Genomic DNA, 26,633 nt, shown 5'->3' on the forward strand with positions numbered 1-26,633 from the left:
TCTGATATTTTATTGTTGGTGTACAGAAATGTCTTAGATTTCTGTATATTTATTTTGTACCCTGCTATTTTGCTAAATTCACTTATTATATCGAGTAGTCTTTTAATGGAGTTTATAGGGTTTTCTATGTATACTATCATGTCATCTGCATATAATGATAGTTTTACTTCTTCTTTCCCAATTTGGATGCCTTTTATTTCTTTTACTTATCTGATTGCTGTGGCTAGGACTTCCAACACTGTGTTGAATAGGAGTGGAGAGAGTGGACATCCTTGTCTTGTTCCTGATTTCAGGGGGAATGCTTTCAGTTTTTGTCCATTGAGTATGAAGTTGGCTTCAGGTTTCTCATATATAGCCTTAATTATGTTAAGGTATGCTCCCTCTATTTCCATTTTGCTGAGTGTTTTCATCATAAATGGGTGTTGTACTTTATCAAATGCTTTTTCTGCATCTATTAATATGATCATGTGGTTTTTGTCTTTCATTTTGTTTATGTGCTGTATTATATTTATTGATTTGCAAATATTAAACCATCCTTACATACCTGGGATGAATCCCACTTGATCATGGTGTATGATCTTTTTGATGTATTGCTGGATCCTCTTTGCCAATATTTTGTTGAGGATTTTAGCATCTATGTTCATCAGTGATATTGGCCTGTAGTTTTCTTTCTTTCTTGTGTCTTGACCTGGTTTTGGAATTAGGGTAATACTGGCTTCATAGAAAGAGTTTGGGATTTTTCCCTCTCCTTGGATTTTTTGGAATAGTTTGAGGAGGGTAGGAGTTAGTTCTCCCCTAAATGTTTTGTAAAATTTGCCTGTGAAGCCATCCGGTCCAGGGCTTTTGTGTGCTGGGAGAATTTTTATTACTGTTTCAATTTCCTTCTTTGTTATTGTCTGTTGAGACTTTCTGCTTCTTCTTGATTCAGTTTTGGAAGGTTACATGTTTCTAGAAATTTGTCCATTTCTTCTAGGTTGTCAAATTTCTTGCCATACAGTTGTTTGTAGTAATTTCTTACAATCGTTTGTATTTCTGTGGTGTCAGTCATGATTTCTCCTCTTTCATTTTTGATTTTGTTTATTTGGGTTTTCTCTGTTTTTTTCTTGATCAGACTGGCTAGAGGCTTGTCGATTTTGTTTACTTTTTCAAAGAACCATGTCCTAGTTTTGTTGATCTTCTGAATTGTTTGTTTGGTCTCTATGTCATTTAATTCTGCTCTGATCTTGATGATTTCCTTCCTTCTTCTTGCCCTAGGCCTTTTTTGTTGTTGTTCTAGTTCTTGTAGCTTTAGAGTTAGATTTTTTATTTGAGATTCTTCTACCCTTTTCAGATATGCTTGTATTGCTCTGAACTTCCCTCTTAGGATTGTTTTTGCTGTGTCCCATAGGTTTTGGGCTGTTGTGTGTTTATTATCATTAGTTTCTAGAAATTTCTTGATTTGTTCTTTGATGTCATTATTAACCCATTCATTATTTAATAGCATGTTATTCATTCTCCATGAGTTTGGGTGTTCTTGATTTTTTTTCTCTGAGGTTGATTTTTAGTTTCAAGGCATTGTGGTCTGAAAAGATGCTTGATATGATTTCAATTTTCTTGAATTTGTTGAGGCTTGTTTTGTGTCCTATCATGGGGTGTATCTTTGAAAATGTCCCAAGTGCATTTGAAAAGAATATATATTTTGTTTCTTTTGGGTGAAAAGTTCTATATATATCAGTTAATTCCATGTGGTTTAGTATGTTGTTTAATGCCTGTATATCCTTGGTGTTTCTTTGCTTTGATGACCTGTCTATCGTTGATAATGGAGTGTTAAAGTCCCCTACTATGAGTGTGTTGCTGTTAATATCCTTCTTGTGGTCTTCTAGTATTTGCTTTATGTATTTGGGTGCTCCTATGTTGGGTGCATATATGTTTATCAGTGATATATCTTCTTGATGGATTGTTCCTTTAAGTATTATGAAATGTCCTTTTTTGTCTCTTTTTATTGCCCTTGCTTAGAAATCCATTTTGTCTGATATGAGGACTGCTACCCCAACTTTTTTTTCAGGTCCGTTTGCTTGGAATACTTTTTTATATCCCTTTACTTTCAGTCTGTGTAAATCTTTTGTTTTGAGGTGTGTTTCTTGTAGACAGTAAAAATGTGGATCCTGTTTTTTTATCCATTCCGTTACCCTATGTCTTTTAATTGAACCATTTAATCCATTTACCTTTAAGTTTATTATTGACATGTATTTATTCATTTCCCATTGTACCTGTGTTCCTCACCTCTTTTTTTCTTCTTTTTCTTAAAACATTCCCTTTAGCATCTCTTGCAATGCTGGTTTGGTGGAGATGTATTCTTTTAGTCTTTTTTTGTGTCTGGGAAACTCCTTATTTCACCTTCCATTTTGAATGAGAGCCTTGCTGGGTAGAGTATTCTTGGTTGTAGGCCTTTGTTTTTCATTGCTTGAAATATATTTGACCATTCCTTTCTGACTTGTAGGGTTTCTGTTGAGAAATCAGTCGATAGTCTTATCGGAGCTCCCTTGTATGTTATTTGCTGTTTTTCTCTTGCTGCTTTTAGGATTCTCTCTTTGTCTTTGAATGTTGCCATTTTAATTATGATGTGCCTTGGAGTGGGATTTTTGGAATTCTCTGTGCTTCTTGAACTTGCATAACTTTTTCTCTAATCAGGTTGGGAAAATTTTCTGTCATTACTTCTTCTATCAACTTTTCTAATTCTCATTCCTCTTCTTCTCCCTCTTTTATTCTGATGATCCAGATATTATTTTTCCTAATGCTGTCCTGTAATTCCCTTACATTTTCTTCATAATTTTGCAATATTTTTTCATTTTGTTGTATTATCTGGGAATTTTTTTCTACATTGTCCTCTAACTCACTGATCCGATCCTCTGCTTCATTTAGCCTGCTTTGATTGATTCTACTGTGTTTTTCAGTTCAGAGATTGTATTCTTAATTTCTTTCTGGTTCTTGTTAATACTTTATATGTCCTTTTTTTTTTGCTGGTGTCCTTCTCCATAAGTTCCCTGTAATTTTCTTGGAGCTGTTGGTAAATTCCTTGGAGGTTGTCATAGTTGTTTTTGAGGTTGTCGAGTATATTGAGCTTCTTCACCACCATTGTTTTGAATTCCATGTCTGACATTTGGGCTATGTGTATTCCAGCTACCTCTCTTTCTGGGGATTCCTCTTTTCTTTTCATTGAGAGGTTGTTTCTGCATTTTACCATGTTGGATTCTTCTTGTTTATTTTTGTTTTTTGGATTTGTCTGTTTTGACTTCCCACTTTTGTGGTATGAGATTTTTTATAGGAGGTCTGGGGTTTTCAGTGGTGCAGTCTCTTTGATCTCCTGAGCTTGATGCTCTTGGGATACCCTTTATGTCGTTTGTTTATGCTGTCTTGTTATATTTCAAATGCTCTTTGGTGGGATCTTCCTTCTGGCTAGTTGATTGAGAGTCACTCTGTCCACTTTGTCTTGGGTTTTTCTGTGGAGATGCTGTTAAAAACATAAACGCACAGCTCAGGCAGGAAACCCACACCCTCAAAAATATCCCTCACCCTCTATCCCGCTATTGTCAGCAAATGAGCCAGTATTATATAAAAGTAGAGAGGTTAGGGCTTTTATACTATAGGAAGAATAGATAAGAGTTGTTTTTAAAGAGGAAAAATATAATTTTTGAGAGAGGGGATGATAGATTAATAATAGTAGCAAGTAGTGTTAAGACTATGCAAGACAGTACATTATATTTACATTGTATGTTAATAATAATTAAAAAAGAAGGAAGAATGCAGAATATAGTAAGAAAGTGGAATTGTATAGTATTAGATTTCTATAGTAGTTATATTCTATTTATTTAGTGTGACAGGGAGGCTAAACAAAAGACAAACATATAAACAAAAATTAAAGAGGAAGGATGAGGAGAGATGGTATGAAACAAATTGAGATCGTTTTTTTAATTTTTTTAAATAAAAGTAAAAATTAAAATTAAGAAATTTTAAAAAATTAAAATAAAATACAAATAAAAAAACTAAAATAGAAATAAAAATTTTTAAAAATATACAAAAGGAAAGTTTTTACTCAGTTCAGCCTGTGTGTCATCTTCTTTTTCTGGATCCACAGCTGGTCTAATGAGGCAGGCCAGAGGTTCCTGATCCTTGCAGCAGCGGTGTGCACCTGCGTGCGGTGTTGGTCTTGCGCCCGGGTTACTCCCACAGGCCCTCGGTGGCCGGTGTGCTCATTTGGCGCCTCATGGAGCCAGTCAGGATGCGTGTGCGCCCACGAGCGTGCGCACGCACGGTGGCCTGCGTGCCAGCCTCAGGCCTGCTGAGCCGCGTGCCCCGTGCCCCCGGAGTTGGTCTCTCGCCCCTTGGGGTGGGGCCCCAGACACTTGTGCATGGTGGAAGTGAGCGTCTGTGAGTTACCACTTGCTGTTCCCACACTGCAGCTGCCTCTCGTTCCTGCACCCGCGTGGGTGGGCATGAGCAGAGCTAGCGCAAGTGGGCTGTGCTCCAGCCTGGTGCCCACTGTGGCTGGCCAGGGGTGTCTGTGCATGGTCTTCTGCATGCCTTCTCTGTGCCCGTTGGGGAACTGATCTTATGTCTGTTGGGATGTGTCCAAGGGGCACCTGGACATGTGGCCAGTGACCTGGCTGCGGGCCTGGGCCAGTGGATGAGGGCACTTCCCTGTGCGCACCCGCACTACTGAAGGGGAGTGTTGGGGAGTGGGCAAGCGCACTTCTGTGCTTGCGTTCCTCAAGAATGTCCTATCACCCCCCTTTCCTCCCCTTTCCACAGTACACAAGAGAAAAATATATAGAAAAGTCACGCTCTCACATGCACAGCAGTATGCTGTTTCTTGTCTTTCAGTGCCAGATGCCACCTGGCCCGCTCCTGGCTCTGCCAGCAGGCAGAGATTTGCTCTTCTCCCGATTCCTCTCTAGGGAAGCCTGTGGTCACTAAAAAGTCTTTGCATACTTCCAGCCGCAGCTTGGGGAGCCAACACAGTCAGAAATCCCATCTCATCCCTTTTTCCTCCGCTATTCTCACCAAACAGGTCATTCCCAGATGGTTTTTCTCTAATCCAGCAGTACCAAGGCTTGACTCCTGCCAGTGTCCAGCTGCTCACTGAGATGTTCTGTCTGCAATTAGTCCAAACTACAGACGGGTCTTGGGAGCCAAAAAGTGCAGCCTCCCCTCACTCCTCCACCATCTTCTCCCTCCTCCACTTTTCTCTACAAATTTAAGTAACTGTGAGGAATATCCAGAAGGTTCCCATTTACTAAAAACCTAAGGTGATGGTACTAGTTAATACTATACTTCTTTTACTGTGGAATGCTTGGGCTATTCTACTGTGTCCCATGCTGGCTTGGGGAAAAGCTTTATATCTCCTGATTCAGCACATTTAGAGAGTACCTCCAACACTACCAAGACCATAGATTTACTCTTCAAAGTGAACTCTTTCCCATGAGCATTTGGGACACCCATTCCATTCAGAATAAATGCTGCCCCTAAAACTGGGGAAGCACTGGCTCCATGTTCTTAGCAAGATCAAGTTATTACAACATTTATTTTCAGAAGTCCAGGTTATTCCATCTTTGCCATGGTCCCTGTATTATGCTTGCTAAACAATTCTTATTACTAAGCTTAATCTTAACTTTTGCCCTTTGCAGAAGCACAGTCATTAAATATCTTCTATGAAACATGCTGCTTTTCTCCAATAAGCTGAGAAAATGTTGAATGATGATGTGCTTTCCTTTGTTATCTCACTTGAATGTCAGTCAAAGTGAATAAGAACCAAGCTTCTGACTTGTAGGCTATAAATCTCAATTCTGTGTGATTGTGGAGAAATTATTTAACTTGTCTTAGTCTGTGGCCTTATCTAAAAATTTGTATGAAACTGATTGCCTTAGAGAGTCAAAGTGAAGATAAGACAACATATAGCAGGCATCTAACACAGTGTCTGATGTATGGTTTATACTCATTAAGCGCTGGGCATTTTTATTAGTATTATTTTTCTAACTCCTAAATGCTTGAGTTTCAGTTATCATAGACTTCTTTGCCAGCATTGAGAACTTTCCTTTATACCATCTTAAATGTCAGCCTGGAGTCAGTTGCTTCACACCAAGATCCTGGAGATTATCAATGGAGACCCTGCACTGCAATTTCCCACTAGGTGCCTTTAATGTACAATTTCTCTTTACATAGAGCTTTTTTCATTCACCTCTCTCCATTCTGAAGTTGACCCCACCTATCTCAACCCATATTTCTTATGCTTGGTGTAGCTTGAAGGCAATTCTATAAACAGGTTTTAGTCTTGTTCTATCATGGATGACTTATTGTATATCTACAGGGTAAGAGTTAAAATAGTTTAAATGTGATAAGCTATAAAGAAAAAGCAATACACAATAAAGAACGACACATCCACTGTCTTGTCCTTCAGGGTGTGGAATGATCATATTTTCCTATTTCATAGGGGAAAAGCTCATTGTGTTGAAAGCATTAGAGCAATGTTATTAAATGCTACTGCATATAATTTGATAGTAAGTATTACCTTCATAATATCTATGTCTTCCTGCCACTGAAGCTAAACCATTTGTAAACATTAATGTGAAGCAACTGAATACAAATCATTTTTCTTTGTGTCTCCTTGGTTGTAATGGAGTTAAAATGATAGTAATAATCACGAAATGTGTTTTGTTTGCAAGGCAAATGATTACAATAAAGATGAATAATACTTTTTATTAAAAATTGGAGTAAATAACAGATGGTTGAGGCATTGGAAACCCCCAACAGAAAAAATCTGTGGTGTTCTAGCTTGAGCACTTTGGGAAATGTGTATGGTACTTACTTTCTGATGAGTAACAGCATGCAGCATTGTTAAGCTTGATTAAGCAAATTTAATTAGTGTTAGTCAATGCATTTTTGTAAGTGGATAAAATATATTCCAGTTTAGGCATGACTGTTAATCTTTAATTTATGAGACAAAAGTTAAAATATAACCATAAAATATTAAAACTGCAATAAACCACATTAAAATAAACTGATTTTATTTTTGTTGTTACAGTTCCTCATTTTTAACCCTACAGTTCAAAGGAAATTGTCTTAATGTTTCCCTCTTTCTTTGGTTTTGCTGTTGTAAACAAGGTGATGGAAATAAAATAATAACATGAGCCATGAGTTCACAACTGAGGATATGTAATTTCCAAATGACCTAGGACCACATTTCTATATAACCATACTTTTATGACATTCTTCAAACCAGGGTTCCTTGTATAGGACTTATTTATTATATAGGGTCCTTGAGACTAAAGACAAGAGGAAAATCTAAACTCCAGATGTGACCTTAGAAAATAAAATGGCCTTAGGAAAAATAAATAAAATAATAAATTAATCAATTATTTTTAAAATTCAGGAACTAGACAAGATATTCTCAAATTTGGAGGTAATCATATCCCAAACTAACCTCAAACTTTTCAAATCTAATCTAATACGTTTAACGTCAGTCACTAATAATTACTAAAGTAGGTGCTGGCAGAGTATAAGGCCTTCTGCTCCTCCGAGTTAGCATTTCTAAAAAATGCTGCAGCCTGATCAACTACAAGCACAAGATTTTAAGTTTTCCAGAACTTTATGTCACTTTCAGTCATACTAGGAGAAAGCTTTAAAAAAGCATTGTTTTATAACTTTGCTTAAAATCATTATCTCTCTGATTCTTTTTTCTTTTTTATTTCTTTTTTGACTTTTTCTTCTACATTAGCTGTTCTAAAGTTTTGTTTTGTTTTTAAGTTGGTCATTATAGTGTGTGCATATGCGTGTGTGTGTGTGTGTGTGTGTGTGTGTGTGTGTGTGGTTGGGGGAAGCTTTTAAGTTTAGCCACTTATAGGAAAATGGGAGTAACAATCATCATTAACTCTATCCAAAAAAGAAGTTATAAAATCTGAACAGAATCTCTAAAAAAGGTAGCCACATACATTGTCCCCAATATCAAGCCATTGCACATAGGGAGACTACCCACCCCTTACCCCCAGCAGGAGCAATAAGACTGTAGACTTCCAGACCCGTTAAGTTCTTGCCCAAGGATGTGGGGAAGAAGGGTGTGAGGAAGGGAAAAAGTGATGGGAACTCATGGTGAGGAAGTAGATATGAAGGTCAGAATAGAAGAGGTATCCTCATTCAGAACACTGATTTTATTTACTCATTTAGTCAATATTTGTTCATTTTCTAGACACTATGTTCAGTGCTTTTAGGGTTATAACACTGAGCAAAAGCAACACAGTCATTATTCTTCAGGGAAACTGGATGACCAATTCAAAAACTTACAAAAGGAAAGAGACAGAAAAATCCAATAAAGTCCTTCATCATCTGGTTCCTGTTCACCTCTCTTCTCTAAACTTCCATTGCTTCTGACTCACCATGTTTGTCCTAATAGTACTAAACAAATTGAAGTTTCACCAAACATATAAACACGCTTCTTTGATTTTGTCACCTCCTCTTTCCCTCCTTGATTTCTCTCTACTTGCCTGGTGCAAACTATGCAATTTTATCCCCTTCCATAATTAAATAAAAGACTATGTGTATGTGTGTGTGTGTGTGTGTGTCTATACACATACACATAAATAAATATATTCGTTTCTTCTCTTAATTTCTATAAAAGTCATATAATAGTTAAAAGCAAAAATTATAATCCTATATTAGTGGTATAAAACCATATCAATGTTATATACATTTATGTATATATATTTACAATAGCAGCAAAAATTATGTGAGGTAACTAAAACTACATTGTTAAAATTTTTAATATTTTAGTTGAAGTAATTCAATACTAACTTTTAATTTTCTGTTTTAATTCATCTGTTGTGATTTTTGACTGTATATGTTTGAATATTGTTAGTGGTTGTTCTAGTAATTATAAAATACATATTTAAATTTTCTTTTAAATATTTTTTATTTTTTAAGTGTATTTTATTAATTATGTTCTTACAGTTGTCCCAAATTCTTTTCTCTTTGCTCCCCTCTTCCCAGTGCCCCCCTTCCTTCTAGCAATTCCACTCCCCTTAGTTCATGAACCTGGGTCATGCATATAAGTTCTTTGGCTTCATCCTTTTCTACATTATTCTTAATTTCCCCCTGTTTATTTTGCACCAATCAATTATGCTTCTTAATCCCTGCACCATTTATTTCCCCATTTCTCCCCCTTCTCTCTCCCAGCAGATAACTTTGCAAATGATGCCTACACCAATGATTTTGTTCCTGTTCTGGTTGTTTGCTTAGTTTGTTTTTGTTTTTATTTTTTAGATTCAGTTGTGGGTTTATTGTTATTTCAATGTTCATAGTATTGATCTTTTTCTTAAATAAGTCCCTTTAACATTTCGTATAATAATGGCTTGGTGATGATGAACTTCTTTAGCTTTACCTTGTCTGGGAAGCAGTTTATCTGGCCTTCCATTCTAAACGATAGCTTTGCTGGACAGAGTAGTCTTGGCTGTAGGCCTTTGCTTTTCATCACTTTGAATACTTCTTGCCAGTCCCTTCTTGCCTGCAGAGTTTCTTTTGAGAAATCATCTTAGAGTCTCATAGGTACCCCTTTGTAAGTAACTCTCTTCTTTTCTCTTGCTGCTTTTAAGATTCTCTCTTTATCTTTAACATTTGGCATTTTAATTATGATATGTCTTGGTGTGGTCCTTTTTGTGTCCACCTTGTTTAGGACTCTGTGCTATTTTCTTCACCAAATTTGGAAAGTTTTTCTTCATTATTTTTGCACATAAGCTTTCAATTTCTTGCTCTTCTTCTCCTTCTGGCACCCCTATTATTTGGATGTTGGCACATTTAAAATTGTCCCAGAGGTTCCTAAGCCTCTGTTCACTTTTTCCAATTCTTGTTTTCTCCTCCTGTACTGTGTTGACTGGTTTTTTCTTCCTTATATTCCAAATCATTGATTTGAACCCAGTTTCCTTCTCTTCACCATTGGTTTTGTGTGGATTTTCCTTCATTTTATTTAGCATAGCCTTCACTTCTTCCCTTATGCATCTGCCATACTTAAGCATATTTGTCAAGTCTGTGAGCATCTTCATCACCAGTGTTTTGAACTCTGTATCTGTCAGGGTGGCTATCTCCTCATTTGTTAGGTTGGCTATCTCCTCATCACTTAGTTCTCCCACTGGAACCTTGATCCATTCCCTCTTTTGGGCCATGCTTCTCTGTCTCCTCATCTTGACGGGCTCTTGTGTTTGTTTGCCTCTGTGTCTTAGGTAGAACTGTAGCACCTGTTACACTGAAGGTGCAGAGCCTAAGGTATTGGTCAGTACAGGGCGACCCATTTCACCATGTTATGGTGCTGTATGTGGGGGAGGGGTCTGAGAGGGAACAATGTTGCTTGCTCAGCACTCACCCCCTTTCCAGGTACTTCTCCCACTTCTGTATGGGCCTGGTTCCTCTCCAACTGTTACACTGGCCATTGTTCTCAGAGTGGGTGGGTCTGCAGACTTTCTAGGATTGTGGGGACCCTTTAAGGAAGTGGACTCTGCTGAGAGACTGGCAGTTTCTTCTGCCTCCACCCCAACCCCCCTAGTTTGCACAGTCAGAAGCAATGAAGCTTTATTATCTATGACACTGGAATTGTGAGCTGTGTGGTCTGGTCTGGTGCTGCGAGTGCTCCCCAGGTGACCCCTCTACTTTTTAAAATGTTTGACTGTGTTTTCTGCCGACCTGCAACTGCCGCCACTGCTGCCGCCACCACAATGCATCCTTTCTGCCCCTCCTACCTCTCTTGATAAGTATTTCTTTTTTATATCTTTGTTTGTTGGACTTCCATACAGCTCAATTTTCTGGAACTTCTGGTTGTTTCTAGTTTTGAGGTAGTTATATTCCTTCTTCGTTGTGGAGGGAGATGCAGCATGTCTGTCTAGGCCTCCATCTTGGCCGGAAGCCCATATTTAACTTTTCATACTTTACTTAAAATAATATTTTTCTTTTCAATTATAATGTTAAAATCTTGCCTTTATACATGTTCCATTATTCTTCACTCTTTATGGTATAGTTGTCATACATATTGCATATGCATACATTGAAAATTCCATCAGACAATGTTATCCATTTGCTTTCAACTGCCAACTACATTTTTTAAAATTCAAGAGGTTTTCTACTTTATTTACTGATTCTGTCTCTCTTTCTTTATTTCTGATGATCCAAGTTATTTTTTTTCAGTTCAAAATTTCCATTTGTTTTTTTAAATATTATAATTTTCTTTCAATCCTTTCAATTTTAACTTTTATTTCAAGAATGTTTGTAATTATTCTTTAAAATTTTAAACTAGTTGCTTTAAGGTCTTTGTCAGGCCATTCTTATCTTACCATTGGCATCTATTAGTCATCTTTTCTCATGAGTGTTAAGACTTTCTTCTGTGGTTCTTTTTTGCAGAATAATTTTTTAGTGTATTCTGAATAATTTGAATATTACCTTATGACAACCTATATCATATTTAAACCCTATTGAGAACATTGATAGTTTTTTTTTAGCAGGCACTCAGCTTGTTTAGTTTCATCCCACAGGTTCCAATCCACCTTCTGTGGCCTCTGGTTCCAAGGTTAGTTCAATTAAAATACAGGATTCCAAATATTACATCAGATATACATATACTAAGAATACATGCATTCATTGTTTATGTGAAATTTAAATTAAATTTGCATTGTCCGTTTTTATTTGCTAAATCTGACAACCGTATTTCCAAAACTATTGAAATTTGTCATACATGTTAGCTACTCATGAGTGGTGAATACCTTAGTTTAGTTCTCAAATCCACTGGCATGTTACTAAGAATCAGACTCTTGTAAGTACAAATCAAGGTTGAACCCAGGAGTATACTTCCTCAAACTTCCCCCTTTCTGCTATTTTTCTAGTAGTTTCTGATTCCCTGTGGTTCATCTTTTCCATTTCTTCCTCTGGCCAGAAATTGTCCACTTCTATAGTTGTAGTATATCCTGACTCATGTGGAGTGAGGCCAGAGAGAGAGAAAAGTAAGCCCTGGCAGGCTGAGGCAGTGCCCTCATGGAGGCACTGTTCACCTAGAAGGAGAGGGAAGTTGCTCTTCCTCAGCAGGCCACTGCCCTCCCTGCCCAGTAGCCTGGCCCCAGGGATGGGAGAACAGAGTAAAAGGAGAAGAAGAAACTGGGAGCTAGGGTCTAAATGTCTGTGCTTCCTTAAAATTGATGTGTTGAAATCTTACCTCTCAAGGTGATAGTATCAGGTTGTGAAGCCTTGGGGAGGTGATATGCTCCTGAGGGCAGAGGAGCTATCATGAATGAGATCAGTGTCCTTTTAAAAGAAATCCCCGAAAGCTCCCTTACCCCTTTCACCATGTGAGGACACAGTGAGTAGTCAGCAGGCAGTCTGAAACCTGGAAGAGAGCCTTCACCAGGACACTGAATCTGCTGGCACCTTGATCTTAGACTTCTCAGTCTCCAGAACTGTGAAAAATAAATTTCTATTGTTTATAAGCTATCCAGTCTATGGTATTTTTTGTTATAGCAGCACAAATGGACTAAGACACTAAGGTATTTCCCCCACTTTCTCTGAGCTTTAAAATGTTCTTTTTCTACTCTCCAAGCCAGAACTAGAGGATTTCTCCTGGATCCCTCTGTATGTCCCACAGTGCGCATGCCAAGGCTTCAGATGGCTATTGAGTTCTGGCTAGAGAATACTGAGGGGGACAAAAAATGCTCTACTCTCTGCCTGTCCAGTGACACTTTAGAACCTGGTATTTTTTCCCAATCTACATGCTAATATTTATTTTTCAAAGTTCCTTTTATAGAAAGCTGCCCATGTTTTCTCTCAGTTTTCATAGTTGGATCCAGTGTGAGAATAAGATTGCCATATATTTATTTCACATCTTACACAGAACCACAGCTTACTGTTTCAAGGCTTGGGAAGTTGCCATGAGTTGTAGAAACTAATAACAAATAATGTAAACATATATAGCAACAAAGCCAAAAGTGTAATTAAAATAGTATACTAAAAAGGTTTATTTAATGTAAAAGAAGGCAAAGAAAGAAGAAAAAAGGAATAAAAAAATGAGACAAATAAAAAATAAATAGCAAACCTAAATATAACCATATCAATAGTTACATTAAGTGAAAGACTTCTGTATAAATTATTCTGATGGGACTAGAAATGAGCAATGAACATACTAATCAGTCCTCAAAATTTAATTTTTGATAAAACTGAGAATATGAGAGTTAAGAATAGCTTTAAGTATTAAAGATGGTTGTCTTTGGGAGGAGACTAAGAAAGGGAACTACCTGGAAGAAGTCTGGGAAGATCGCATGCCTGCACCAGACATTGAAGTCATTCTTAGAAAAAAATAAAATACTGATGCTACTTCTGGAACTCTAAGTTTTAACTTCTCCTTCTCTAGCAACGTTTGGGCAATATGTCCTCCTTTAACTCACACTCTTCTGAGATGTTCAAAACTCACTAATATTAGCCAAAGCTTTGCCAACTTGCCACTAGTTTCAGGATAATGTTTACACACTGTCAGTTGCCAAATGTGAATAGAGGGTGGATATATGGACAGATATAGATGATAGATAGATAGATGATAGGGATAGATAGATAGATACTGTCTTTATACTCATCAAAAATCTGCACATTACATATTATTTCTAATTTTATAGTTTAAGAAACACATGGTTTAAAGGGCAAATAAGTTGCATAAAGTAATACTGTTACAGAGCAGTGGATCTTGGTTTTGAATCCAGGACTTTCTTTAAATCAAATCCATGTTATTTTCACTATACATTGCTTTCTCCTTGTTAACAGACCTTAGTAAATACAGCAAGTAAAGTGGAAACACTGTATTGAGACCACAATGGGGAGTTTTGTGTAGGACTAAAGAAAGGCAAATGCAGAATTTAAGAACAAAAACATGGGTGAAAGCCCAATACTACTCAATTTTCATATCATATTGCTAGTTCCCCGAGGGAAAAGAAAAAAATGCCTGTTTGGTGACTGATGAGGCAAGGTGAAATGAATATCAACATTTCATGAACAACCAATCACTGAATATATGTCAACAAGCATAAGTCCATTTATTTAGCAATTGTACAATTAAAAAGAATCATTTTTTAAAAAAGACATTGTTACTGCTTTAAATATAATAGATTACATTTATAAAATGTGTTAATTATTAAAAGGCAGCGATTTATTTATTTATTTATTTATTTATTTATGGCAAGAACCAATTTAAATAAAACTATATTCAAATCAAAATCAAATTAAAATTGCAAATATGCAGAATATTTAAGAATGAGCTTTTGCAGGACTTAAAGTTAAATAGAATTCTAAATGTACTCAAATGCTTTTTAAAAATTTTTAATGAGAATTCTGCATTCCATTTTTTAAGACATAGCAAAGTATTTCTTAATTTAATTAAGCCAAGAGTTATTGTCTACTTTGTGCTGAGCATATAATAAAGACATTCCCCATTCAATTTGTTTTGGAGGAGGAGTGCTTGAAAATATACATGCATTTAAACAGAAAAGCATAAATTATCTGTCCTATGTTCATATATCATATGTCAATGCCAGGGGATTCCACAATTTAGAGTTAGTATTAATGTATCTTTGGCATTCCTGTACTTATTTGCTGCTGTGATTCAGGGCTGGGATAAGCCAGATCATGTTTGCAGCAATAAAATCCTCTTTTTACTTCTTATTCATTAATTGTGTGGCAGCTATTCACTGCCACGCCATGTGTTTGAGAATGGGATCTTGTATAAAAGTAACTCAGCAAAAGCAGGCAGTGTAAATTCACTCTCAAGGGTGGCTGGCACACAGCAAACATGGCCTCTAATGGAGGAATCTGGATGCCCAGCTTCCAAGGAAATAGGAAATAGACAGTCTGCCTGCTTTTTAAGACTCAAGAAGAAGGGGAAAAAAAAACATTAAATTTTATGAAATAATTACCATGCACCATGGTCCATAAAATTATCTCATTTAAAACTTACAACTAAACTCTTTGTTTACAGATGAGGAAACTAAGAATACAAGCTGTTCAGAAAAAATAATGAAAAGAAAAGGTAAACCAAAGACCCATAATGGTATTATACTGTGCTTCTGTCTTCCTATGAAACTCCAACACCTGCAAACATATGAATTTATTCCACCCACGAATAAAACATATTGTATTATTTAGAGTTCTGCAGAGAAACAGAATCAATAGGATATGTATATATATGTGTGTGTATATATATATGTGTGTGTGTGTGTGTGTGTGTGTGTGTGTGTGTGTGTGTATATATATGTATATAGGTACATATACAAAAGAGAGCCCTGGCTGGTTTAGCTCAGTGGATTGAGCGTCGGCCTGCGAGCTAGGTGTCGCTGGTTCGATCTTCCAGTCAGGGCACATCAGAGAAGGAAAACTCTGACTCCAAAAAACCTCCGCTGCCTTGCGGCATACCTCTTCAGGGGAAAGGCTAAGGGAGTAAACCCCGACAGAAAATCCGGAGCCGGAGTCCCTAAGGCGGTTTGACGTTGTGGTCAACACCGGCAACTCCTGCGGCGCACCTGAAGCCAAGCTGTATTGACTCCGTCTTTCCCTTGGACCCTTCAGCTGCGAAGAGAGGGGGGGTCTGCTGCATGGGCAACAGCAGACCCTCCATATTACCCTGCCCAGGCTCTGTAGCTTCAGCGTCATCGCAAGATGTCGATTCAACACGGGAGGAGACAGATACCGTGTCACTCCCGAGTTGGACTGCACAGCCATTCTCTGCGGTGCAGATAGACTCTTTTTTTTTTTTTTTTTTTTTTTTTTTAGTATATTTTATTGATTATATTGTTACAATAGTTCCAATTTTTTTTTCCCCTTTGCTCCCCTCCGCCCAGCACCCCCCTTCCCCAACAATCCCCTCTCCAAGTCCATGCCCATGGGTCGTACATACAAGCTCTCCCGCCTCACCCTTTCATATATTCTTCTTCTTCTTTTTTTAAAATTAATTAATTAATTAGTTAAATATTTTAACAATAAAAAATAACAATTCCTCCCTCTCAGACTTAAGACCCTTTACAATCTTATAAAGGACAATGGATGAAGGTCTCGAGCTCCTCTAGCTGCTTCAAGCTGGACATGGTCGTCGTCCTACCTACCCGTGGGTCAAGAAATCCCTAATAAGAGTGGGGATGTGGAGGGGAGGGTGGCCTTCCCACAAGGGGAAGGATCGTGCAGACTCCAGGTTGGTTGGCTGTCTCTGGACAACAGCATGCTTGGTTTGACAGGCTGGCATCCTTGTTGTATTCTGGGGGCAACAGGGTTAAAGGACATCATTTAATCCGTAACCACTAGATGACAAAAGACAGGTATTAATTTTTCAATGTCCCACATTAGGGAAAAGAAGGGCTTCTTTGGAGGAAGGTGTGCCAGGTACATCTCACCTGTCCAAAACCCTTTTGCCCATTATACTTATTTTGGACTGAGGGAAATATTTTAGGTTTCCCCCATCTCAGGCCTCTGGGCTTTTTCTGTCCAAGCCATTAGGATAGAAAAGAGAAACCAGTTTTAAAGTGAAGCCCACAGACCACCCCATTCTTCACCAACCCAGCCACTTAGTTCAGCCAAACCATTGAGTCTCAGGAGGCAGCAATGCAGACAGGATTAAGTGAGGCCTATGCATACAGATAATCACTCAGGTAATGAGATTGTAGGCTTATGCCCTCTGGTTCAATTTTGCTCATTTGTTTGTGTTGTTCATTAGTTTCCTGTAACAGGTGACAGCATAAGGTAATTTTCTTTTGTTGCCTGGCTTATTTCGCTAAGCATAATTCTCTCTAGTTCCAATCATGTTGTTGCAAATGGTAGAGGTTCCTTCTTTCTTTCAGTACTTATTCATTGTCATTTTCCCCCTTTGTACTCATGTTCCTCTCTGTCTCTCTGTTTCTTCATCTTCTTAAAGCAGACCCTTTAGCATCTCTTGCAATGCTGGTTTGGTGGAGATGTATTCTTTTAGCCTTCTTTTGTCTTGGAAACTCCTTATTTCACCTTCCATTTTGAATGAAAGCCTTGCTGGGTAGAGTATTCTTGGTTGTAGGCCTTTGTTTTTCATTGCTTGGAATATTTTTTGCCATTCCCTTCTGGCTTGTAGTGTTTCTGCTGAGAAATCTGATGATAGCCTTATTGGAGCTCCCTTGTATGTTATTAGTTGTTTCTCTCTTGCTGCTTTTAGGATTCTCTCTTTGTCTTTGAATGTTGGCATTTTAATTATGATGTGTCTTGAAGTGGGCCTGTTGGGGTTCATCTTCATTGGGACCCTCTGTGCTTCCTGGACTTGCGTGACTCTTTCTCTCGTCATGTTAGGAAAGTTTTCTGTCATTAGTTTTTCAAAGAGGTTTTCTATCCCTTGCTCTTCTTCTTCTCCTTCTGGAATTCCTATGATACGGATATTATTACGTTTCATGTTGTCCTGCAGCTTTCTTAGAACCTCTTCAGTCTTGTTCAGTCTTTTTTCATTTTGTTGCATTGTCTGGGAGTTTTTGTGTAGGTTGTCCTCCAGCTCGCTGATCCGATCTTCTGCTTCCTCTAGCCTGCTTTTAATTCCTTCTACTGTGTTCTTCAATTCAGAGATCGTATTTTTCATTTCCTCCTGGCTCTTATTGATAGCTTCTATGTCCTTTTTCATGCTCACGTAATTTTCTGTGAGTTCCTTGTAGTTTTTCTGGAGTTCTTTGAAGTTTCCGCTGAGCTCATTCAGCTTCTCCATAATCCATGTTTTGAATTCCATATCTGATAGTTCGCTCCCCTCTATTTCATTTAGCACTCTTTGTGGGGATTCTACCTTTCCTTTTGATGGGAGGTTGTTTCTCTGTCTCCCCATTTTTTTGACTCCTATTGTTTGTTGGTGCTTCTTGGAATGATCTGCACTTCCTGGATCTGCCTCTGGTGGCGTCAGATCATGTACCAGTCTGGCCCTAGGCAGCCTGTTGGAGACTTCCAGGGATCTACTGCTGTTGTCTGTCTTCTTTGATTGTTAATCTATTCAATCTGTGATTAGCTGTCAGGCTTAAGGACTGTGGGTGTGGCAGCTTAATTCCTGTAGGCAGGGCTTTTATTTACCCTTAGACTGATGCCACTTGGAGGGGAATGGTCTACCCGCAGTACTGGGGATGAGTCAGCACTGGGACCCAGTCAGCTGCTCCTCCAGTTCTCCCCTCAAAGCCACCGTGCCAAATTCTCCCCAAGTGTCTCCAGTCCTCTCTGCCTTCCCTCTGCTTGAGCCCAGGGTAAGTGGTGGCCAAAATATTTTCGTATGTGATCCACTTAAGAGCTCTTTTTCTCCTGCTGTTTCTCTCCGGCTAGCAAGAAAGCCTGTGGCTTTTCGCTTTTCACAGCTGATACTATTTTACTTTCCACTCTGTCGCTGTAGGCTGGGAAGCCCAGCTGGGGGTTTAGACCCTGCCCTTCTCAGGGGGAATCCCCGGCTGCTGAGCTGTTTCTCAGCCCCTTCAGCTGCCACCCGTGGGAGCCCAGCCAGCCCTTCCACGTCTCCGCACTCCCTACCGGTCACGTTGTGATGTAGCGGCCTTTTCTGTCTCTCCGTGGTTATAAGACTTCTCTCCAGCTGGTGTTCGGTTCGTTATTCCAGATGATTTCTCCAAAATTACATTGTAAATCCAGACTAGTTCTAGGAGGAAGTTAGTGTAGCTTCCACTTACTCCTCCGCCATCTTGTTTCTCCTCCGCAGATAGACTCTTAAGAAGCTACACCATCGTCTCTCGAGACGGACGGCTGCCGACGATGACATATACAAAGAACAAGAGAGATTATAAGGAATTGACTCACATGATTAAGGAAGCTACTTTTCAAGATCTGCAGTCAGCAAGCTAGAGACCCAGGGGAGCCAAGGCTATAGTTCCACTATGAAGACCAGCAGCATCAACATCCATGAAGAGATGATGTTTCTGTTCAAATTTGAAAGAAGGAAAAATGAAAACAGAAAACAATATCTCAGTTTGAAGGCAGTCAGACTGCAGGAATTCTCTACTACTCAGCCTTTTTATTCTAGTTAGGCCTTTAACTAGTTGGATGAGGTCCACCCACAATAAGGAGAGCAATCTGTTTTACTCAGCCTACTAATTGAAATGTTATTCTCATCCAGAAACACCCTCACAAACATATCCAGAATAATTTTTGACAAAATACCTAGTCCCAGGAAAGTTGACATACAACATTAATCATCACATATGTGCTCATTAACATTGCACTATCCTTTCAGTCTCTGCCCAAATGATTTTACTAACAATATTAACAACTTTATAGAAGTATTATAAGTTATTTTGCAATCAGCCTCAACATTAATTTAGGAATTGTCTTAAATGTGATAGTTACTGTATCTTTTAGTGGTGTCTACCAGCAGTAATAAATTTGGCAATTAAAGACTTTAAAATTTATTCTACAGGAATGTATAAGGCTATATGTGCAATATATATGTGGATTCCATCTCTACTGTAATATTGAAAATTTAAAGCAAGACAAATATCCAACAATAATGAAAGTTAATCATAATGCAATCATACCATGAGATAAAATATATTATTAAAAATAATTCTATGTTTTTATTGGCATACAAAATGTCCATGATGAGTTGAATGGTCATATTTTTATAAAGATACACATGTGTATGTTATTGATGTGTGTGTATATACATAGATATATAAATATATAAGTATACAAACACACAGATAAAGATTGGATGTCTACAAATTGCAATGGTGGTGCTATTGTTGTGAAATAAACACTTCCTGCCAGATGGTCAGAAACTGAGGGTGCCCTCTAGGAGATGAGAGTGACCACCTCTTCTGACAGCCAGCAAGAAAATGGGGACATTATTCCTTCACTTGGAAGAAACTATACTCTGCTCAGCCAACAAACTGAATTGATTTGGGAGAGAACACTGAACTCCAGATGAAAATGCAGTCTGGCTGATATCTTGATTTTTGCCTTGCGTGATCCTGAGAAGAGGACCCAGCTATCCTGTGCCCGGGCTTCTGACTCACAGATCTATGAAATAATAAATGTCTGTGGCTTTTAGGTGCTAAGATTGTAATAATTTGTTATACAGCAATAGGAAACTAGTACAATCATTTAGCATAATACAGAAACATGTGCATCCTCAAGAATAAAAAATATATATATAATAAAGAGGGGAAAAGACTAGTTTTTTCAAAATAATAATTGATATACTATGTTGAATAATGTTATTAAGATATTCTTGAGCAGAGCTTTAATTTAAATATCAAGCAGAAAACAAAGTTTTCAAAGCTGTACAGGTTTGGAATCACTTGCATTTTCAGTTTTTAAAATATATACAGTATATTCAACTAAGCGACATGCAGGAACAAATAATAGATTTTGAATACAGATTGGTAAATTGTGATGTAATAAATTTTAAAATTTCAATCCTTCAAAAGCATTCACTTTTTTATTTTATTTTTTATTGTATTTGTTTTTCATTACCATTCAGTCCCCTTATACCTCCCTCCTTACTTCAAGGCAACTGAAAATCTTCAATGGCATCTCAATATATCAAAATAAATTGTAGACTACAGCCTGACAAAGAGCTCCACTATAGGATTCTAATTGTTTTCCCAATCTGTGACCTGACCTCATCTTATTGACTGTCTAATTATTGTTTTCTTTCCTTTTTATGCTTAAGGCACTCCTTTATCCTGCCTCTTAGGTGAAGTCTTACCAATTAAGCAAGGCCCAGCTCAATTCCATCGAGAAATCTGCCTTCTTCTTAGTTACTTCCAACAGAACCCATCTCTCCCTCCCCACATTTTTAAAGACTTAGTTTTACTATGAGAGATCATACTGTCATCTGCTTCGTTTTAGATTTATATATGCATGTGATGTCACTCTCACTGGACTGCGAGTTCCAAAATGTTAAGGACTTCCTTTTTCCTGATCCACAGTGCCTGGCAGAGGGCTATATACATTTTGTTTATGTTCAATATATGATTATATACAAGACACATGCCATAATTCACATAATTTAATTTAGGAAAGTATGAGCTAAAATAAGTTCTAATGAGAAACAGAGAGGAATTTAGTTTCTTAAAAATGAGAAGAATTATTTTGATTCTAGATTGAACAGATCATAACAATTGCTAAATGAAATTGGGAGCACAATAAAAGAGATTCAGAACAAGAAGAAGGTCACAGTTAAGAACTAGAAATAAAGCACAGTGTGCATAATACTTATTATACCTCTACAGTTTCTGCTATAGCATTTTAACATTATTCAAATATTTTTATCACTGCTTATGACAATATTTGCCTCCCTTATGAATTGTTTTCAGTACAGCCTTGTACTGTGGTTGAGTTTGTAAGATATTCTAATTTAAGATTATCAGGATTGTACAGGAGATTTTATTGATTGAATAACAGGAAGTTTAATGCATATGAATTTCAAAATGCCTCAAACATAACTAAAATCACTGCAAGCCCAAATTAAATATAAAATATTATGTACTAGTAACAGTTTACTATCTCTCGTTCAGATGCAATTATTTCATACTTCCTGAAAATGATGTTGATGTACTTGTGTAAAATACAAATAATATAACAAAGCTACTTGAGACATTCCACTTATTCACTTAACTATTTACTGACTATATAGCATATACAATACTTAATATTACATTCTATAAAGGATACAAATATAAGGACGAAGGATAGGAGGAAGAAACAGAAAGTTAACCAAGTATATCTCAGCCAGACCCTGCTTTGTAATAGTAATAATAATAACTAATACTTACTGAGTATTTATGTTTAAATCTATTGTGAATGTTTATATGAATGACTTCATTTAATCTTTAAAATAAATCTTTGTTTTGAAGTATTATTTTTCTCATATTTTAGATGATGAAATTGCTGCTTAGAGATTAACTTGCTAAATGTCAGAAAGCTACAAATTACAAAGGTGAAACTTGAATTTAACAGACAGACACTTTGTATTCAGCCTTTATAGTAAATACTTCCTGATGGGTTTATTTTCTCCATTTTATAGGGCAGAAAGTGGAGGTTTGGGGAGATTAAAGGAGTATCCCCAAATCATATCCCTGATCAATGACAGTCAGCATTCAAACTCAGATCTGTCTGGTGCCAAATCCTTTGCTGACTTCTCTACGCTACCTAGAAAACTACATGAGATGAAATATTAATAAAATATATTCATACTATTATATATTTCATCTTTCTATTTGAATCCAACTGCATTTCTTTCTGGTTGTGTGATATTAACAAGTCACTTAATTCCAATCTGCTTTAGTTCCCTCATCTGTAAAATGAGTATAACAATTTGAAATATTACATTTCAAATAATTGTTTGGAAGTTTGAATATGATAAGTAAGGCAATTGAATAGTACTTAATACAAACTTATTATTATCATTATTACTACCATTATTTGTAAATTATTGTATTAGAGAGATAAATATATAATGAATACTACTACCAACAATAAGGGCTGAACTAAGCATTTTTTTAGCATTATTTCACTGCAACAAACTCACTAGGTAGATATTCTCATCATTGTTTTACAGATGATTAATGAGAGGTTTCAGAAAGTTAAGGAAATGGCCCAAAATCAGACAGCCAGTGACTGGCAGAACCAGATATCAAACCTGGGTTTATTGATGCCAAAGCCCACACAGTAATGTATGGTCTGTATCAATAGAAGAGTGTAATCCAAACACTGCAGAAGTCAAATAATACAGATGAGTTCTTGCTTACATGATTGAGAAGGGGTGCCCTGGGTGGGTTGACATCTAAGCTAAGGTAAGTGAAGGAAGGTGGAATTTCAACAGGTGGCAAGTACACCATTGGAAGGACAAAACCAGGTTACTTGGAACAGAAAGAACAAAGGTCTCAAGTCATGGTATCCATCTGACATTGTAGGGAAGAAGTAGAAGACAGAGTTGGAAATGAGAGTTAATATAAACTCCATGTATGTAGGGCCTGTGCTTGTAGAACTGCACTATTTAATATAATAGCAGCAAAACACATGTTGCTAGAAAGATGAAAACTTAAGTCTATAAACTTGCATTCAATTATTTAAAAATTTTAAGTATGTTGGGAACTACTTAAATATGTGGGTTTAGACTTTCAATGGTACATCTTGTTAAATATAAATGCTGTTACCTTAGTTAGCTAATTATTAATAAGAAAAAGTACAATGGGAATTAGATATTGAGCTTAATAAACTGGGGTTCATAAACTTACTTGCTTAGCCAGGAAGCTATAGCATTTATAGACTCACACATTCCTGGGAACTGCTGCCAAGGAGACTTAATTCTCAGAAGAGCACAGGAAATCTTCCCAGGAGTACTGCTTGACCTCTGGTACAAGATTGTGGGGGGGTACAGGGAGAGTAAGCACATGTGCAATAGACGTCAAAATGGCACAGGGGAGGTGCTTAACCATAGAGGTCTGTCAGTCAAACTAGGGGGTGGACCCATCTTAAGCCCACAAAAGCTTGGGAAGTTGATTAATTATTTTGAAAAAGCTCCTGGTTATAACCTCAGGGGAAAAAACAAGCTCTCTTTCTCTCTCTGTCTCTCTCAGTGACCCATACTCACCCCATCTGTTTGTGCATTCTCTCTAGCCTAGAAACACACACAACCATGTGGGCCTAGCAGCCATGCAGACCACACAAGATCCAAAGGACTAAACTTTAATATGAACTGAAAACTGGACACTGACCTTTATTTTGTCCTTGCTGAAGACATGGTTGAACTTTTTCCATTGCGGGATGAAGAGAGATGGGAAATTGGGAACCCAGAGGCAGATTTCCACCCAAATAAATTTTACCACACCACAATGTCCCATGCAAAGGTTCTTGAAATATTTTTCTTGTGATCCCATAGAAGAGCCTTATTTCCACTGAAACCATATTAATTAGGTATTTTCAAGAAAAATTTAATATCCGAGTTAACATGTGATGTAAGTATAAAATGCATATTGGATTCCTAAGAATTCTTTTCAAACAATGTAAAATATCATTTGTAATTTAAATATGTATTAGATTTTGATATTTTATACATTTTGTATAACTAGGATTAAATAAAATATTTTATGGAAATGAAGTTTACCTACTTATTTTTACTTTTAAAATGTGGCTACTGAAATTTAAAATTATATATATGACTCATACTACATTTCTACTGAAGGTGTTCTAACCTATTCCTGGTACACAGTAGATACTCAATAAAATACTTGTTAACCAAGTGCAGTAGGAACCAGATTGTCACCTCAAAGCCAAGCAGATGATTTTGTATTTTATTCAATAGACAAGCCAGCCACTGAAACTTCTCAGTGGGGAAAGTGATATGCTCTGAGTGCTATTTTAGGAGGCTCCATCTGGAAAACCATTTAAAACAGAGGAGAAACTGAAGTTGGATTAGAAGTATATTGTAATATTAAAGCAGGGCTTATACCCACCTCCCCCAAATTCTTCCAAAGCAGCTCAGCTCAGTAGCATAGCAGTGTGTAAACAAATGTTCAACATTTCTTATGAGAATGCTAAACATTCTTGGAAGTGAAAGGCAACTCCTATTTGAGTCAAACCTTTCCCCTCCATACACCTAATTTCATTATTTTTTTAAAAAGAGAATCAAAGTCAGAATCAATGTGGTTATTTCTCAAAAAAGTCAAGTGGGGTATAATTCCCTTTATTATAGTAATGATCTGCCAAATATAGCTTCATAGTATAATTTGGAAATGTACATAGATGAAGTACTACAGGTATGAAGAAGCCTGAACATCATGCCATTCTCTACCAGTAACCAAAAAAAAAAAAAAAAAGGAGCATTTTTTGTAAGATGTCTAATTGTTTCATTGTATGTTATAAAAAAACTTTAATGTTATAGCTTAAAGGATGAAGTCCAAACTCAAATTAGCAACTCTTCTCCAACTCATCCTATTTCAGCTTCAACTCTCCTAGAAACTAACTCATTCAGGTCTCTGTCAATAATAAGTGACAGGAATCCAACCCAAACTAATCAGGGAATTTGTTGGTCCCATAAGAGATAGACACATGAACAGATGGCTATCTCAATTATGTTGCTCCCTGAGCGCTGACCTCATTCACTTGATGCAGACAGACTTGCTCTATGTGTCAGAATAAATGTCTATTATCAGCCCCTACCTCACTTCCTATCCCTTGATCAAAAATGCAAGTACCTTATTCTGTGCTAAATGTCGAGTCGGCAGCCGTCCGTCTCGAGAGACGATGGTGTAGCTTCTTAAGAGTCTATCTGCACCGCCGAGAATGGTTGTGCAGTCCGACTCGGGAGTGACACGGTATCTGTCTCCTCCCATGTTGAATCGACATCTTGCGATGACGCTGGAGTGTCCTCTCCAGTGAAGCTGAAGCTACAGAGCCTGGGCAGGGTGATATGGAGGGTCTGCTGTTGCCCATGCAGCAGATCCCCCCTCTCTTCGCAGCTGAAGGGCCCAAGGGAAAGACGGAGTCAATACAGCTTGGCTTCAGGTGTGCCGCAGGAGTTGCCGGTGTTGACTACAACGTCAAACCGCCTTAGGGACTCCGGCTCCGGATTTTCTGTCGGGGTTTACTCCCTTAGCCTTTCCCCTGAAGAGGTATGCCGTAAGGCAGCAGAGGTTTTTTGGAGTCAGAGTTTTCCTTCTCTGATGTGCCCTGACTGGAAGATCGAACCAGCGACACTTAGCTCGCAGGCCGACGCTCAATCCACTGAGCCAAACCAGCCAGGGTTGTGCTAAATGTATAAATAAATAAATGCTACTACAATGAAAGCTACCATGTTCCAGGCACTGTTCTCCACACTTACATATACTAAGTGATTTCATCCACATAAAAAACTCAATCATCATCCCCATTTTGGAGATGAGGAAACTGAAGCACAGGAAGATGGAGTAACTTCATCATGATCAGCAAATTAAAAAGTGGTAGGACTAAAATTTGAAGTCAAATAGGCAGACTCTGGCAACCAAGCAGCTCTACAAGAAACACTGGCCAAAGGAAAAGGAATTTTGAATGATTATGCCTAAGTCATTGGTCTACCCTCATGGGGGACTGACACCAGAAACATGGAACATAATTAGAGTAGGAGACACAAGGAGCACTTGGCAGATCAAAACAGCAGGTTCTGGACTTCTGACAAAGATGGATTCATAGACAGACACGTTGCGCCTCCATCCACAACTAAGAAGGAATACAACTACCTCAAAACTAGAAACAATCAGAAGTTCCAGAAAATCAAACTACATGGAAGTCCAGCAAACAAAGATATAAAGAAGAAATACTCATCCAGACAGGTAGGAGGGGTGGAACTGGGGTGGAGAGGATGCGGTGTGGTGGCTGCAGCAGTGGCAGTAGTGGCAGGCCAGCAGAAAGCGCAGTCACACATTTAAAAAAGTCAAGAGGGACACCTGGGGAGCATTCCTAGCTCCTCAATGGACCTCACAGCTCACGATCACAGTACCAGGGAAAATCAAGCCTCATTGCTTCTGACTATGCAGACCAGTGGGACTTGGGGTGGAGGCAGAAACTGCCAGTCTCAGCAGAGTCTGCTTGTTTAAAGGGTCCCCACAGTCCTAGAATGTCTGCAGACCCAA

Source organism: Furipterus horrens, unplaced genomic scaffold (genome assembly GCF_987537825.1).
Source record: "Furipterus horrens unplaced genomic scaffold, mFurHor1.1.pri manual_scaffold_1, whole genome shotgun sequence".
NCBI classification, from domain to species: domain Eukaryota; kingdom Metazoa; phylum Chordata; class Mammalia; order Chiroptera; family Furipteridae; genus Furipterus; species Furipterus horrens.